The sequence below is a fragment of the Dendropsophus ebraccatus genome, chromosome 12, assembly GCF_027789765.1.
Source record: "Dendropsophus ebraccatus isolate aDenEbr1 chromosome 12, aDenEbr1.pat, whole genome shotgun sequence".
Classification (NCBI taxonomy): Eukaryota; Metazoa; Chordata; class Amphibia; order Anura; family Hylidae; genus Dendropsophus; species Dendropsophus ebraccatus.
This window is the reverse complement of record NC_091465.1, coordinates 70,465,730-70,483,366: the sequence shown is the minus strand read 5'-3', so window position 1 is coordinate 70,483,366 and position 17,637 is coordinate 70,465,730. Positions and strand designations below refer to the sequence as shown.

The following is a 17,637-nucleotide window of genomic DNA, read 5'->3' as shown; positions in this document are numbered from 1 at the left end:
TAAACGCAGCAATAGTCCTTTTTATTTCCTTTTTATTTACTGTGTCCAAAGTCTAAACTATACTGCTGGAAATTCCAGAGATCAAAGGTCTCATGTTATCACGGTCTGATAACGTTAAACAGGGTGTTTGTAGTAGATGGTATATGCTGGATTCAGATCCACTCCTGACTTCAAGAAACTTACGGACCATTTACTCTCCGTTACAAGATGGTGGATAGATACAGATTTCTGAAAGGTACTATGCAGTAATTGTTCACTTTTCCCTCCATAATCCGAAGGAATGATTCAGAAGTGGAGCTCTATAATCCAGTGTGTACATGTGTCATCACCTATCTATCACACTGTGGGATGTATAGGGTCTGTTGTTCCTGTAGGCTGCACTACATGGGTAAGACAACCTGGTCCCTTTTTAACAGATTTTGAATGTTTACTTGTTGGTTGTCACACCTATATTCAGGGCTGGACTGACCATCTGGCAGTTCTGGCAAATGCCAGATTGTCCTGTGCCCTCTGTGGCCCACCCCCAACCAGTGAATCAAGTTTTATCTTTCTATTTTGCACAAATCATGGCGAAAACTACACAGACTTATAAGCAGCTAGAAGCTGTGATGGTGTCATTAAAAGTTCTTGAGTACTAGAGTCTGTAATGGAACTTTACTAAAGGGATAGAGGGTCACAGAGACAAGTTAGGGATGCTGAGTAGGGGTATAAAAAAGAGGGCCTCAGAAAGTAGTCTATATGAGAGAGTGGGAACCATGAGCAGAAACTGGGGACTTTGGAGTATAATCAGTCTAATGTCTACATTCTAATGTTGTTATGTGGGCTGGCGGGGTAGTTTGTAAGTCCGGCCCTGCCTATATTGATCAACACAATCTTCCCTGTGGAAAAGAGATAAGTGTCTATAGTGGCCAAACCCCTTTAAACAATATTGTGACAATCATGGTGACGATTTCCTTTGGCAAAGAAACCTAATTGCAGAGCCATATACTAGAGCCATGTTTATATATCTGTTTATATAGTGGCTAGCCAATCCATTGCTATGGCAGCTTAAGGCTTTTACTGGGCCTCCATGGCTGCCATCTGCAATCTGCCCTTACAGCCTGCCATAATACAACCGAAATGCCAAAAAATCAGTTCAGCGCAATGCAATAGATTGATTGTATAAGCAATCGAATCGTCCCCTAGGGGGAATAAAAAAATGTTTTAAAAAAAGGCTTTACATTTTTTTTAATATCTCCCCATAATAAGAATTCTAATTCTAAATTCCAATAAAAAATATAAAACACATTTGGTATCTCCACGTGTGATATACAACATTTAAAGCATATAGGTTCAATGATAAAAAGATTAACAAATGGAAGAATTGGCAATATCTCTTGGGGGTCCAAAGTTATCAATACAGAAAGTGGCTCTGTGTTCAGCACCATAGGCAACACATTAAGTAACTACACATCACAACCTGGTTGTTGTTGCAACATTCTATGTTGAACCACAAGCGATCTTGCAAGTTTGATTGCGGCAGTTGATTTCTGAGACAATTAGTCTTCTATGCTATGCTACATAACCATCTTCCAATAGAAAAAAACATACCCTTGATCCAGTTTGGTTGCTCTCAAGATGATAATAAAGAGGTCATAACATATGGGCCTCATCACCCATTACTTGCTGGGGTATTCAGATATACTGTATAATTTTGCCTTTTGTTTTTGACAAAAAAAGGCATCCTAAGACTTGTGACTCACCCTGTCCATTCATTGGCATTGTAAATAGCTTTCGGACAGCCTCACATAGATTACAACCTCCACAATGATGTATTACAAGTAGGGGTGAGTTAAAGAGGTTGTCCAGCGAAAATCTTTTTCTTTCAAATCAACTGGTGGCAGAAAGTTATATAGATTTGTAATTTACTTCTATTAAAAAATTTCAAGTCTTCCCATACTTATTATCTGCTGTATGTCATGCAGGAAATGTTTTATTTTCAGCCTGACACAATGCTCTCTGCTGACATCTCTGGCCGAGACAGGAACTGTCCAGAGCATGAGAGGTTTTCTATGGGGATTCATAGAAAACCGAGACAGAGTTCCTGTCTCGGCCGGAGATGTCAGCAGAGAGCACTGTGTCAGACTAAAAATAAAACAACATTTCCTGCAGGACATACAGCAGCTAATAAGTATGGGAAGACTTGAGATTTTTTAATAGAAGTAAATTACAAATCTATATAACTTTTTTTTAAGCTTTACTTTCTTTCACAAAATTAGAAACAAGAAAGGAGATTACAATTCCACATAAGGATATAAAGACTTTACAGTGTCATAAAAAGATTTAGCCCACACAAGGCTTTAATACAAACATATTTAGTGTACAAAAGAGAAAAAAAGAACAAAAAAAACCCTAACCCCCCTACCCAAACCCCCCCACACACACACCCTAACCCTCCATTCCCAACCTAAAAAAAAAAAAAAAAACTTTTCTGACATTTTTCAAATTTCTCTACACAATTCTCTCAATTTTTTTTATTTGGAATCTCAGTTGCCAACCATTTTCTCACCATCACCAGTCTAGCATAGAATAACATTCTCTGAATTATTCTTCTGCTACTTTTCCTACATGGTATAGATGAGGGATCTCCCAGAATGGCCAATGCTGGAACTAATTAGAATTTTATCTCTACCTTATCCATAATTTTCTTATGAACCGAGTCCCAGAATGTGCTTAGAGCCCGACATGACCACATCATGTGTTCAAAACCGGCACGACTTGCTCCACAACTTGGACATTTACCCTCCTTCCACTTTTTGATCTTACATAAAAATAGTGGTGTGTAATAAAGCTGATGGACGATGATACATTTGATGACTCTATGGAAGCCCGCACAAGAGATCTCCTTAATACCTTTAAGTACTCTTCCCCATTGATCGTCTTCTAATTCTCCCATCTCATCCTCCCCTTCTCACCCACCTCATGGTCCAACACAAGATAAGAATATAACAGTTTAATCTCCTTTTTGCATATTGCCCTTCCTAAGTTTCCCTATTACAGGGCCCGGCTCACAGATATTACCCTGGTTGCTTTTTAGGTTCTCTCGAATAACAGCTTTATACCTCGTGTATTCGAACCACCATTTCTCATCTAAGTTATATTCCTCTCTCAGTGTGGCCCAGCTTTTAATATCTCCTCCGTGCATTACATCCTTCACTTTTTTTATTCCTGCTTCCAAAAAGGCTTTTACTGCTCCTGATCTACCTGTTTCACTAAACCCTTCATTCAACCACAAAGAAGCAAACTCCAACAATCCATTTCTCTTAAGTTCTTTCTTAAGTCTTCTCCAAGTCCCGCTTAAAGATCTTATCATTACCATCTTTTTCCATTCTTTCCCTTCCAGTAGGCCACTCTCCAGAATCTGAAAAACATCCCACTCCCCTTCCCCCAACTTCTCACTCAGGTAATTACACAAATAGTCTTGTTTCCATCTGGCCAACCAAAATCATTTAGATGCTAACAGATATTTTTCTACATTGGAAACTCCCAACCCTCCTCTTATGGGTACAAACACACACGGCTTATACGCTGCGTATTTACTGCTGCAATACGCAGCAGAGTAGATCTAACTGACTGAACACAGTATCAAATCTGCTGCGTATCTGCTGTGTGTGTTTGTACCCTACAAGTGGCACACATAAATCCTCCAATTTCATCCGTACCCTCTTCCTTCCCCAAATCAATGCATTCCATGCCACTTTTATTCTTTATAGGTACTTTTCCCCCACCCCAACTGGAGTGGCACTAAATAAATAAAGGAGTTTAGGTAGAAGAATAGTTTTTATTAGTGTAATTCTATCTATCTTGGAGAACCTTAATTTACACCAAGTGGATACTTTCTTCTCTAAATGGTTCACTACATTTTTGGTAATTAGTTCATCGAACTGTCGTAAATTTCTTGATACCTGTATCCCCAAGTAGGCGAAACTTTTCCCCTTCTCCAAATTACGCAGTGAGGGAAAGGAAAGATCTACGTCCTGATTAAGGGACATCAGGGTGGATTTCTCCCAATTTATTAATGGGCCAGAGTAGCTACCCAACTCGTGAACTAAGTTCATAATGCGTGGAACTCCAATTAGTGGATCACTCAAAAAAAAAAGGAGGTAATCTGCGTACAGGGATATCCTATCCCCTCCGCCCCTCGCCCCGAACCCCTTTACCTTATCATCAGATCTGATCTTAATTGCCAAGGGCTCAATTCCAAGGGCGAAGAGCAGAGGGGAGAGAGGGCATCCCTGCCAAGTACCCCTGCTTAAAAAGAACATATCAGAGACTTCATCACCAGTTCGAACCACAGCTTTGGGTTTTTGATATAATAACTGGATCATCCCCAGAAAAGCCTCCCCCACTCCAAACCGTCTCAATACCCCCCATAGATGCTCCCACTCCATCCTGTCGAACGCCTTGGTCGCATCCAATGACAGGATGGAGTGGGAGCCCCCCGCTCCTGCTATTTGCATATTTACAAAAAGGCGTCTGATATTATGCCTCGGCATACGACCGGGAATATATCGGCATTGGTCCTCATGAACTATATCCCCTATTATCCTTCCTAGTCTCAAAGCGAGGACCTTAGCAAATATCTAATTAATGAGCGAAATAGGGCGATATGATTCTATATTTAAGTGGTCTTAGCCTGATTTCGGAATTAGAATTATGGTGGCCTCCCTCATAGATACCGGTAATAACCGTGCTTCCACCGCATCCAATAGAGTTTGGTGAAGGCATGGTAACAGAACCTCTCTGTGCTTTCTGTATATCTCATAGGGGATACCATCCCTACCCGGGGCTGAGTTTCCCAATATTGCATCTAATGCACCATTCAGTTCGGCTAGAGTGATGGGAGCATCTAGTTCTTCCCTCTGCAGAGGGCTTATCTGGGGAAATTCAATTTTACCCAAATACTCCTCCATGTCCTCCTTTTTTAATTAGTTTCCTTCTTATAAAGACTCTCATAATATAGTTTAAACTCCTTATTAATCTCCGTAGGGTTATTTACTATGTCCCCGGACCTATTCCTAATTGCCCTTATACTCTTCCTATCTTCTTGGTTTTTGACCAGAGCCATTAACTTCTTATTTGGCCTGCCTGATCCCAGGAAAGTTCTTATCCCCCTGAATGCTGCTATATTTCTTTTTGATACCAGTTGATTTGAAAGGAAAAGTTTTCCGCTGGACAACCCCTTTAAATAAAAGTTTGACCTAATATAGTAGGCTCATTTTTTAGTTGTTCAGTTTGTATGGTCCGTAAATGATGATGTTGTTAATATTCAAGTGTCCATTAGTAGGAAAAAAGGTACCACACCCTGCCTTATGGGGTTAAACATACATTGTTTAGTGCCATATCCATGATTTGTGTTACAAAGTATAGTGACATCCTGTAAGTGTTGGGATTCCTTCCTTTTTTTGTGCGGGTTTGACCTCTGTTACGCATGCAGTTACTTTTCTCTACATTCTTACACGGTGTCAGAAGTAAATCCTGTATCAGAAGTGACAAGTCTGCTCCTTAACCCCTTAAGGTCAAAGCCAATTTTCATTTTTGCGCTTTTGCTTTTTCCATTTTATGTTTAAAAGTCCATAGCGCTTGCATTTTTTCACCGAGAGACTTATATGAGCGCTTATTTTTTGCAAAACCAATTGTACTTTGCAATGACAGGCATTATTTTTCCATAAAATATGCTGCGAAACCGGAAAAAAATCATTTGCGCTGTCAAATTGAAAACAAAAACGAATTTGTTTTGATTTCGGGGAGTTTTGCATTTACGCCGTTCGCCCTATGGTAAAACTGACTTGTTATGCATGTTCCTCAAGTCGTTACGATTACAACGATATATAACATGTATAACTTTTATTGTATCTGATGGCTTTTAAAAAAATCAAACCATTGTTAACAAATACACGTTCCTTAAAATCGCTCCATTCCCAGGCTTATAGCGCTTTTATCCTTTGGTCTATGGGGCTGTGTGAGGTGTCAGTTTTTGCGCCATGATGTGATCTTTCTATCGGTACCTTGATTGCGCATATATGACTTTTTGATCACTTTTTATTACATTTTTTCTGGTTTTGATGCGACCAAAAATGCGCAATTTTGCACTTTTTTGCGCTGACGCCGTTTACCGTGCGAGATCAGGAATGTGATTAATTAATAGTTCGGGGGCGATTACGCGCGCGGCGATACTAAATATGTTTATTTATTTGTTTATTTATTAATTTATATTTATAAAATGGGAAAAGGGGGGTGATTTGGACTTTTATTAGGGGAGGGGATTTTTTATTAATAAAAACACTTTTTTACTTTTTTTTTTACATGGACTAGAAGCCCCCCTGGGGGACTTGTATATAGACAGCACTGATCTCTCATAGAGATCAATGCTGTGTATATACACAGCAAAGATCGATTAGATCGGTCATAGATTACTATGGTCTGCTGCAGGCCATAGCAATCTATTGCCGAGCCGGGATCAGCGTCATTCCGACGCTGAGGCCCGGCACGGGCAGAAGAATGGATCTCCCCCCCGCGATCGCATCGCGGGTGGGAGATCCGACCCACTAGACACCAGGGATAGTGTGCATAAAGCACTTCAATGCAGCTGTCAGGTTTGACAGCTGCATTGAAGTGCTTAATTAGCCGGCGCGGCAACGGGACCCGCGCCGGCTAACAGAGGCACTGCCCGGCTGCACGTGTCAGCCGGGATCAGCGCCGTTCAGAGCGGGGTCCCGGCGGGACCCCGCTCTGAACACCCCCCGCGGCACCATGACGTATCAGATACGTCATGGGTCGCTAAGGGTTAGTTTTCCTTTAAACTTCCCTTCAAAAATTTCCTTCGATAAACAATGACATGAGCTGTTTCAGCAAACGCTTTTTATTACAATTTTTATGGATTTGATGCGACCAAATATGAGCAATTTTGCACTTTGGAATTTTTTTGCGCTTACTCCGTTTACAGTGCAAGATCGGGAATGTAATAACGTAATAGTTCAGACGATACCAAACATGTTTATTTATTTGTATTTATAACATGGGGGAAGGGGGGTGATTCTGACTTTTATTAGGGGAGGGGGCTTTTTATTAATAATAACACCTGGGGGACTTCTAGTATAACTACACTGATCTCTCATTGAGATCTATGCAGTATAGTTATACTGCATAGATCAATGAGATAGGCACTGGATTGCTTTAGGCGAAAGCAATCGAGTGCCAAGTCGGAATCAGCGCCATTACGGCGCAGACCCTGGCCCAGATCAGATGCGGGGATCGCATCCACGTCGCGGGGGGAGATCCCCCCACTAGACACCATGGAGTGGGACAGCAAGCATTTTAAATGCAGCTGTCAACTTTGACAGCTGTATTTAAAATGCTGATTAGCGGGCACGGCGATGGGACCATAGCCGCGGCCCTGGGCTGCATGAAGCACCTAGGACTGCGGCGGTTCAGAGCGGGGTCACCGCGCGGCCCCGCTCTGAACTCCCCGAGGCGACTGCAGGACGTAAATATACACCCTGTGTGGTTAAGGGGTTAAATGAGGCTCCACAGGTTATTTGTTGCATATTTATGTATCACAGGGAGTAATGCACCTAGGATTTTACTGCATTGAGTGCTGTAGCCGGCAGCTGACAGTCTTAACTTTGACTGGTCTCCCTGAGATCAGTGATCTGCTTCCAGCATATCAAAAAGACGTAACTGAAAGTCAATCCTGCATTGTCTGCTATGTGTTTATGGTTCCTGTCCTGTTAGAAGGTCAATACCAGTTTATGCCCAATGTGCTTTGGAGCAGCTTTCTAGGATCAATTTCTTATTTGTTCATAAGGCTAGGTTCACACTGTGTTTTCAGCATCCGTTTAACGCATCCGTTTTTTGCAAAAAACGCATGAAAAACGGATTGCAAAAAACGGATTCATTTGTGTGCATCCGTTTTTCCATTGACTTCCATTATAAAAAAAAACGGATCCGTTTTTTTGGGCGGACCAAAACGGACCAAAAAACGTTGCTGACCCTATTTTTCTGGACGTTAAAAAAACGGATCCGTTAAACGGATGCTGAAAACGCAGTGTGAACCTAGCCTTACCCCAATTCTACCTACTTTACCTTTTCCTGCACCTAAAAAATGTCCCTTATCACAGTGCTGCCATTTCCATGCTTCACCATAGAGAAGGTATTGGCCAAGTAATGAGCATGGCCTGCTTTCTTCTAGACATAATGCTTCAGGCCATTCTTGGGTTACATCAAACTAAAAGATCTTGTTTCTCGTGGGCTTGGAGTCTCTTACATGCCCATTGGCAAACTCCAAGCAGTTTGTCATGTGCCTTTCACTGAGGAGTAGCTTCATTCTTACCACGTTCTCATACAGATCTGATTGATGGCCCTATTACGTGGAGAGATAATCTGCCCAATCGGGTTTATTATAGCTCCATGTAATAAAGACAACAATCAGCCAAATATCATCGGCTGAACATTGTCTTTCAACGCGTTTAAAAATCAGTGTCCGCTGACCGTCAATAGAAAAGCGAATGAAAACGGATGCACACAAATGCATCCCTACAGCAAGATTCTCATTGTTGCCGACAACAACCAATCACAGCTCAGCTTTACTTTTCTCACATTGTTCTGGTAAAATGAAAGCTGAGCTGTGATTGGTTGCTATGGGCAACTAAGAAAATCTATATAAGGCCCCTGTTACAGACCTGTGATGGAGCCGTGATCTGTTCTGCAAAGAATACGGTCAACCCATTGTGCGGCCTGTAATTGCGTCACAAAGCACCTACTGGATTACACTCAGTAATCCTGTCCATAGCTGCAGGTCCACAGCTACGGTTGTTTGAATCAGGCCTAACATTGTTCGTAAGTCTTCCTCATAGTGTCTTTAAATAGGATCGAATAAGATCAGACGTTTAGGGTGTATAAATGTATATACAGTGGTACCTTGGTTTAAGAGTAACTTGGTTTAGAGCGTTTTGGTTTAAGAGCTCACAGTTTTTCAAAATTGTGACTTGGTTTAAGAGCATTGCTTTGGTTTAAGAGCTCCCTGTACTGGGTGGGAGCGCGAGTGGAGGAGGGGCATGGTCTGCATAGCGGGGTCTACAGCCCTGTTCTCTGACCTAGGAAGTCTCCCTCACCTTCCAAATCACAGCAGATCCACGTCAGGCTGGGGCTTACATCAGGGGACAGGACTGTGGAGGTAATCTCTCCATAGCTGTAACCCCTCTCTCCCCGGACAGAGAGTGCTGCATGTATGTGCCCACATCTGCCCTGATCATTCCTTCCTGCTCCCTGCAGTCTCTGTCAGCCCTTGTGTTTTCCATCCTCTCCATTACTGTACAGTAACTTATAATATCACATATTCTGCTGTTTCTGAATGTTTGTTCCATTTGTTTTACATGTTATTCAGAATAATAAATCATTATTTTTGGGGTGTGGAACCAATTGTCTGCATTTCTATGATTTCTTATGGGAAAATTTGCTTTGGTGTAAGAGTGGATTTGGATCACAAGCACGGTCCTGGAACACATTATGCTCGTAATCCAAGGCACCACTGTATATGTATGTATATATATATATATATATATATATATATATATATATATATATATAGTATATATATATTTATTTAAATTTTTTTAATTTTTATTCTTTTAATTTTTTTTTCAGTTAATACTATTAAGCATCTACAGAGGCCATAAGATTGGAAGAAAGTACTGCTAAGTATATGATATATATATCATATACTTATTGAGATTTCTATCTATCTCTCTATCTCTATCTCTATCTCTATCTATCTATATCTATGTGTGTGTATATATATATATATATATATATATATATATATATATATTATCAATCATGGTATGCCATCTCTTGGGTTACACGGGCTTAGACAGATGCAAATCTTCTCATCACGGCAGAGGAGTCTTGTTCCAACTGGTCTCAACCAGCTTTATGTTTCTTCTCACACAAAACAATTTCCTATGAACAAAGCAAAGAAAATGTTTGTGCATTCGGCCACTAACCATACAACATAGCTGCCTATCTATCAAGATGAAAGGTCACATCATGATCCGGGCTCCTCCAGGCTGACGTCATCCCCCAGGCTGGGTGCAGATCACACCACTTATAGGACCCTTGTATATGGGAAAAGTCAGTCATCTTGATTTTTACATGTTTTCCAATAGAGGAAAATGGGATGGGGGGGGGGGGGGGGGGGGGCTGTACAATGGTAGGTAGAAGGTACGTAGCAATGGAACACCAACATGATGCCAGGACCCAAGGTTTCCCAGCAGAGCATTGGCCAAGCATAACCCTGATGTGCCTTCTTCCCATAGTGCATCCCCAGGTGAGCGACCCAGACTATTTTCCCAGACAACCCATCTATGTTCTAGTTAAGGGTACTCTTACACAGCGTAGTACTGCATAAAAAAGCATGTCGTTTTTATATCAAAGTCTTTATTATATACTGTATCTGTTACGGCTGCTGTAATTATATACTTCATGTGTTTTGCAGTACTGCACTGTGTATGAGCACCCTAAAGCAATATAAAACTGGAACAGTTGTGTTCAGGCCCTATTCCACGGAACGATTATCGTTCGTATTCGGCCGATATCGGCCGCTACGGACGATAATCGTCCAGTGGAATAGAGTGCAACGATCAGCCGACATCGTTCATGTCGGCTGATCGTTGCAGTCGCTTGTTTTTCAACATGTTGAAAAACAAGCGACTGATATAGCAGCGATCTGCTGCCGTCGCTCCATTGAATAGGAGCGTCGGCAGCAGATGCTGCTATATCCTATGGGCTGACCGGACGATCTAGCGATCCCCCGGGCAGCCCCCCCGCAGCTCCCGCCGCCCCTCCCGCACTCACCCGCTCGCTGCAGCCGCGCTGAATAGCGGCGGCAGCGAGCGGGGAACGAGGAGCAAACAAGCGCTGAGAGCGCTCGTTTGCTCCTCTGACGACCAGTGGAATAGGGGCATTCGATTGCATATAATGAGTATACACAAAGGACGTTGTTTTTACACCTCTTATCTTAATGGACTTTTAGTATCTAAATGTTTTGGTTGTTTCTTAAAGGGGTATTCCATTTCATTTGTGAAATATCTACAGCACCTGCCTCAGTAAGAGGTGGCCATGGCTGTGGTAGCAGTTCCCAGAACTCTCACAGATGTTAAGGGGAGTTACAGAAGTTATGTAGCCTAAACATGGCAGAAAAATCTTATCAATGGAATGTTTGAAAACAAAAGTGAAAATAATTATTGTGATTACAGGGATTTTCCATTTTTAGTGTATAGTCATAATAGGAGATTGTATTGGTGAGTGTCTTATAGTTTATAAATCTATGGAGGGGATTTATTATTGCTGTGGCTATGGAGTACGCCAAGGAGAAGGCGTGCGCCTTCATATGACCCGTTTGCCCAAGGGGCGGGCGGGGGGGGGGGCGGCATGGGGGGGTGGCAAGGCTGGGAGGAGGCGTAGCCTCCTCCCACGCCTCATTTATCATAGTTTACACCTGCTCACTGGAGTAAATAATAGTTCAAATCTACATCTTCTGGATGCAGGTGTAGATTTGGTACACCAGGCGCAGGGTCCAGCGGATTCAGTAAGAGGTGTCTGGTTGAGGGGCAGCCTCTTGTGGCTTCTAGGCAGCCAGAAGAGTGATTGACAGGGCCAGGAGCAAATGGTTCCAAGCCCTGTCAAACACTGCACAATTTACTGTATGTCTTCCTGATTAGCCTAGAAGTGCATACAAATAAAGGGCCATGCTTAGCACCTGATGGCACTTTGAGAATTCTGAGCATCTGGGGAGTTGTCCAAAATTCTGGAAGATCCCACAAGGTTCCATGGGGCCTCTGTGCCTTAATTCCAGACAATTAAAGGACATGTCCTAAGTGTGGACAAACTAAGGGCCAGTGTCAATGACCCAGTTCACATGTTTTAAAGGGGGTTACAGGGCCGTCATCATTGCTGGAAAAATACTGACAAGTCCCAGTACGGACCATGTTTGCGGCACGCATCACCATACAGCTATGAATGTGTCCATCTATTGTGTACAGCTAAGGATACACGTCTGTAGTGCTGTCCATAGCTGCGGGTCCACGCTATGGCAACCCTATATATGTGGCAATGTAACCCAAGATCTGCTACCTGAATCAGTCAATTGGTAGTCAATAGTATTGACTATGAAAGCATGTTGGTGCCCAGGTCATTGTGTCTAACTCTTTATTATAGACCAAGTAAGTGTATGTATAAAATTCATCATTCTAACATGTAGCATATATAGAGCAGAGAGAGATCTAAATGTCCTAATACACAGCTCCTTGTCCCCTGGATACGTACACAGAAGTCCTCGCACAGTGATTGTATGTCATTGAATCTCCTAGTGAAAGTCCAGTGTTTCCTCAATAACAATCCATCACACAAACCGCCTGTGTCACACTCAGTAAAAGTGAATTGTTCATCATTGTAAAGATAATGTGTATAATCTGTAACAATCATCTGTGTTACATGAGCAGGATGCCTGACAGCCAACCATCCCAGACCCCTGACACAGTCATTAGGTGGAACCCGCTAAGCCAGTCAGGCCAATTCACATTCCACTCCTGCTTTGAATTCTCTTCTGAATTTTTTCTTTAACTTTCTTTAGTTATCAATGACGCATCTACAACATGCTGCCATAACCATCATCCACTACATGCCTCCCTGGCCGGCAGTCAGATAGATAGATAGATCGATAGCAGTCAACTGTCTAATGGCTATGGGGAATGTTGAATTCTAAGTGACCAAGCTCTTTGTTCTTGCAGAGAGGTGTCTGGCAGCGGCTTACTCCTCTACTGTTCTATTATTATGGGGTTATATTTTGTCTTATTGCCCTTGACATACATTGGATATCTGAAACACATACAGAAATAAAAGTTCACTTTACTTCTGAGCTAAGTGCAAATATGGCTGTCTTATATACTGCAATCATTTACTCATTGGAGCAAGCACGGACATCCGCGATCGGACCATGTACTCTGTATAATGTACTATATAGGTGTTGCCTACTTCTTGTATTGCTTGCAGCAGACTCCCCGCTCTTCTCCCCCTCCCACTGCTCATCAGGATCTATGGAGTCTGTCTCCTTTATGTTTTTGTTTTTATCTTATCAACTCCAATATTTCTTGACTATACCCTCTTAGGAGAGACAAGCACTGTCAAGTAACTGTACCGAGAATACAAACACACTTTGCTGTTGAGATCACTTGAGATTACTATACTGTCAGACATGTAGCTAAAGGCCGTATTACATGGCACGATAAGCGTTCCCCACATGCTAACTGCGCTATTACACGCACAGACGAGTGGGGGGCCGCGGGGAGCTGCCTGAGTGATCCGTCCGGGTGGCCCGTTGTGGTCAGCCGCAGTCTGCTGCCTTAGCTCCTATTACATGGGGTGATCAGACCGTCACTATCGTGATTGTAATTTTTCAATACGTTGGAAGATCATTGTGCATGTCGGCTGATCGTGGTCTTTTAACATGGGCTATTACACCGAGTGATTATTGGCCGGAATGGCCAGTAATCTGTGAGGTAATTATTTGTTGTGATATTGCCTTAAACCAAGGGTGGGGAACCTGTAAACTACAATTCCCATCATGCCTGGACACCCAAATATCGGAGGTTTCATCAGTAGGGATCCTGTACTCATAACCTCACAGACCGATAAAATTAAGTTTTTCTGCCATATAGGCCTATATTGACTCTATTCCAATTGTCCTCACAGTAATTCAATACCTGCAAGCCATCTACCCACACTCCTTCACCGATCACCCCCCCGCTCTTACTTCTAGTTGCCATAAAAGTTGTATTGTCCAATACCACATCCCCCGTGCATTCAACCTTTGATATATGTAATGTTAGCAGATAAACCATGATAGATATACAAAGAGTACTGCAGTCCAGAGATCTGCCTCTGGCCACTATATAATAGGCCAGAGAGGTGACACCATATTTTACTCTGTTATAGTGCATACATTTTACTTTGTGCCATTTAAAAGGGAATCTCCGGAGATCAATTAATGTCAGAAAGTTATGCAGATTTGTAAATTGCCTCTATTTATAAAGCATATGTATTCCAGTACTTATCAACTGCTGTATGTCCTGCAGGAAGTGGTATATTCTTTCCAGTCTGACACAGTGTTTTTGCTGCCACCTCTGTCCATGTTGGGAACTGTCCAGAGCAGGAGAGGTTTTCTATGGGGATTTGCTACTGCTCTGGTTTTTGTCATTCCACAGAGGTGGCAGCAAAGAGCACTGTGTCGGATTGGAAAGAATACACCACTTCCTGCAGCTGACAAATACTGGAAGGCTTGAGTTTAAAAAAAAAAAATTATTTCTTCCTCCAGAGTACTCCTTTAACCACATGTAGGAGGACAGGAAATTATGCATACATCTTTTGCGTTGGACTACATCCTGCGGTGGTTACACACACTAGTCATGCTATCCAATATTAGGTGCTTTGAGCAATTCTGAAAGCCACCAACAATACAGGGCAAGCTCTAAACCACTGGTTGGTGTAGACTAGGAAGTGTGAACAGAAGCTGTTGATTATGCGGAGGAAGGAGTGGTACATAAAGGAAAAATAACATAACAACTGGGCATTTTGAATCCTGAAAACTCCCAATTATTATAAAAATTTTGTTGACCAATAAAGGTATTACTCCCTAAAATACTTTGATCAAGAGTATAAACCACCATATGGGTTTTTCTGGCTATCACGGAACCATACTATTTTTTTCACTGAACTAAACCCATGAAACAACAATGCATTTCTTTAGACAGAAGTTTATATCACGTAAATAAACTTTAGGTATATCACACTGACATTTCAAAGGTTTTGATGGGGTCTTATTGCTGAGGACCCCTTTGCATTTTGGAGAATGGTAGATCCCAGTTGTGTATTATTTAAAGGAGAAGTGCCACACAAGGGACAACATACACACAGGCAGGGGAGTGGAGGAAAATATTAAATGATATTAACTTACCCGTCTGGGGTCCTGTTCCCAGCTGCCAGTGATTTGCAGCTCTCCTAGGTGCAACATACAGACCCAGAACAGACATAAAAATGCTAAAAAAAAAAAAAATTCCACAAAAATAATGAGGCTCTTGGTTACCATTTGCAAACAGTGTAAACCACCCCACCACGTTAATCTATAGATAGATAGATAGATTATATTATAGTTAGATTATGTATAGCAATGAGAGTGGTACATCACTGTACTAGGATTGGCATCTAGAGATGAGTGCTTATGGCTGTATCCATATTTTCCATGTTTTCCCAGACTCCCTATGGTAGGGTATTCAAATGCCGAGCAATCTGACTCGAGCATGGTGATCTCTATTGGGGTCCTACTCCATTGACTCTTTTGTTATGTAAATATGGTGCTATAATGAGGTGGGCTTTCTTGTTAGATAAGTGCATGCTTACACAGGCACGTGAAGAATGTCTAAACTCCTAAGATATTTTCTTCTTGAAGTTAAAGCCTTGGACTGTAAAGCTGCAGGGCAACGACTACTGAGTGAGTCACTATGCATTATAAGTGAATGACCCTACTTAAAAGTCATCTTATTATCCAAGCTTTCAATCAAGATATTAAAGGGGATTTCCATTCAAATTATAAAAATGGATATCTATTACTAAATCAGATGGGAAAAAAAAAATTCTGATTGAATCATTAAGCAGAGCAACCGGCATTACTAGCACAGATGTGAACAGGGCCTTATGGTGAATATCAAGAAGGTCAATTTTTTTAATTATAGATTGCTTTCCTAGGATCATTCTAGCACTAATCTACCGACCACTATGATAAGTGGTTTTGACATTAAAAACACAAGTAAAAATAATAAACAAAATCCTATGCTGTATAACAAATATACTATGTTAGTGCAACTACAGTCTATGAAAACCAACAGTATGCAAACCAAGATCAAATCAAAGCAGTAGGTTATAGTTGATTGATTGGATCTAGAAAGTGCAGGGAGAGAAGCGATCGGCTGAGAGCTTCTCTTCTTGCTCTCTGCATGTGACTGAGACAGTCCCATAGACTTACACCGGAAGGCTGTCTTGGTCACATGGCACATAGCTAGCAGAGAATGCTTCTCCTGGCTCATTGTATTGATCGGTTGATCGACCCCAAAAGATCAAAATTTACAACATGTCTCTATTTAAAGGGGTTTTAAAGTGAATCTGTCGCTCATCAGGAACTGATCAGTGCAGCACTACACAGTGAATGGAGTTTGTCTCCATCCATTATGTATCGCTGGCGATGTGCAACTGGAGCTCAGCTTCTATTCACTAGAGAGGGTCCTGAGCTGCAGTTATACATGGACAAGGACAAACGCCGATCATTGTTTAGTGCAGCGCCAAACAGCTGATTGTCGGGATAGCTCATCTAAGCTATATATCCCTTTTAGAAAAGAATATTAATCAGCTGGTGTAGTGCCCACAAGGAGAATGAGTGGATTAGTGTAGCACAGCTGAGGGTCGGGGTCACGGAGGGCTTTGTGCCGGGCTCCCCCTGATATCCCCCAGTAGATATGTACAAATTTGGTTAATGGCAGTCTGCTCAGTTGTAGTATGTCCTGGACCTCAGAGGACACTCAGGTCGCAGAGATACAGTTATTTGTATGAATGCTCGGAATTTAGTGACAGTTCCTTTATCATCCCTTTAAGAGCAGTAATACTGACAGAAAAGTGTATAAATATGCGGTGTCCCACCACAGGTGTTGCTATTAGTTATACCCTTTTGTAAAATCCTGTACTTATTGTACACAAGTGGTGATAAGTAGTGATAAAGTTTCGCCACTAGATGTCTGTGTAGATGTATTTACACAGATGCTGCACGGCTGAAGTATGTAAAGGGTTATTGTTTATTTGTGTGTCACATGGATCTGTGAACCTGTGGGAATCTTATCTTCTATCCTATCATCGCTCTCTTTACTTCTTCTACTGCACTCTTCACCCACTCACAGCGCATCTTAGATACGCTGAGGAAGGCAGTCACGTGGGAGACAGGAAGAGTAGTTCAGCCTTAGGGCCCTATTACACGGGACGATTATTGTGCGAAAAATCGTTAAATCGTTCGAATTTAAACGATAATCGTTCTGTGTAATTGCAGGCAACGATCGAAAAATCGTTTGTATGTTGTTGATCGTTGATATAGATCTGAACCTAAAATTATCGTTAATCGTTCGCTAATCGTTCGCTGTAATTCCACATTCGTTCGCTCAAGTTCTGCATTTGTTCACTAAGCGTTCAGTGTAATTGCACATTGTTCATTGTTTTTCTGGGATCAGAAGGAATAAACAATCATAGAAACGATCGCAGTAACGATCGTAACTAATGATTATCGTTCTGTGTAATATGGTGAACGATTTCAGGTTAACCATAAACAATCTCGTTTGCGATCTATCGTTAAAAATCGCTCAGTGTAATAGGACCCTGAGTCAGGTCCCTGTATGGGTAGGAAGCAACCAAGACACCGCTCACAGTTTCTCCTCAGCTTACTCTACACAACACTATGCAGTGTTAAGCCCTTACAGGAGAGAACAAGTCAGAAACAACCACAACCCA

General features: G+C 41.8%; 1 protein-coding gene across 7 annotated transcripts in view; it reads left to right on the top strand.

Annotated features, from left to right (window-relative positions):
* The window catches only part of FLT3LG (fms related receptor tyrosine kinase 3 ligand), a 149,446-nt gene that overhangs the window by 9,998 nt on the left and 121,811 nt on the right, over positions 1 to 17,637 (top strand). The window contains exon 1 of one of the 7 annotated variants that reach the window (XM_069948820.1): positions 132 to 235. The exons of 5 other annotated variants lie outside the window; for them this stretch is intronic. The gene's annotated coding sequence lies outside the window, so the exon portion shown is untranslated. Of the gene's footprint in view, positions 1 to 131; positions 236 to 295; positions 389 to 17,637 lie in introns of those variants that run through there. One more of the 7 variants, XM_069948823.1, reaches the window with a different exon arrangement.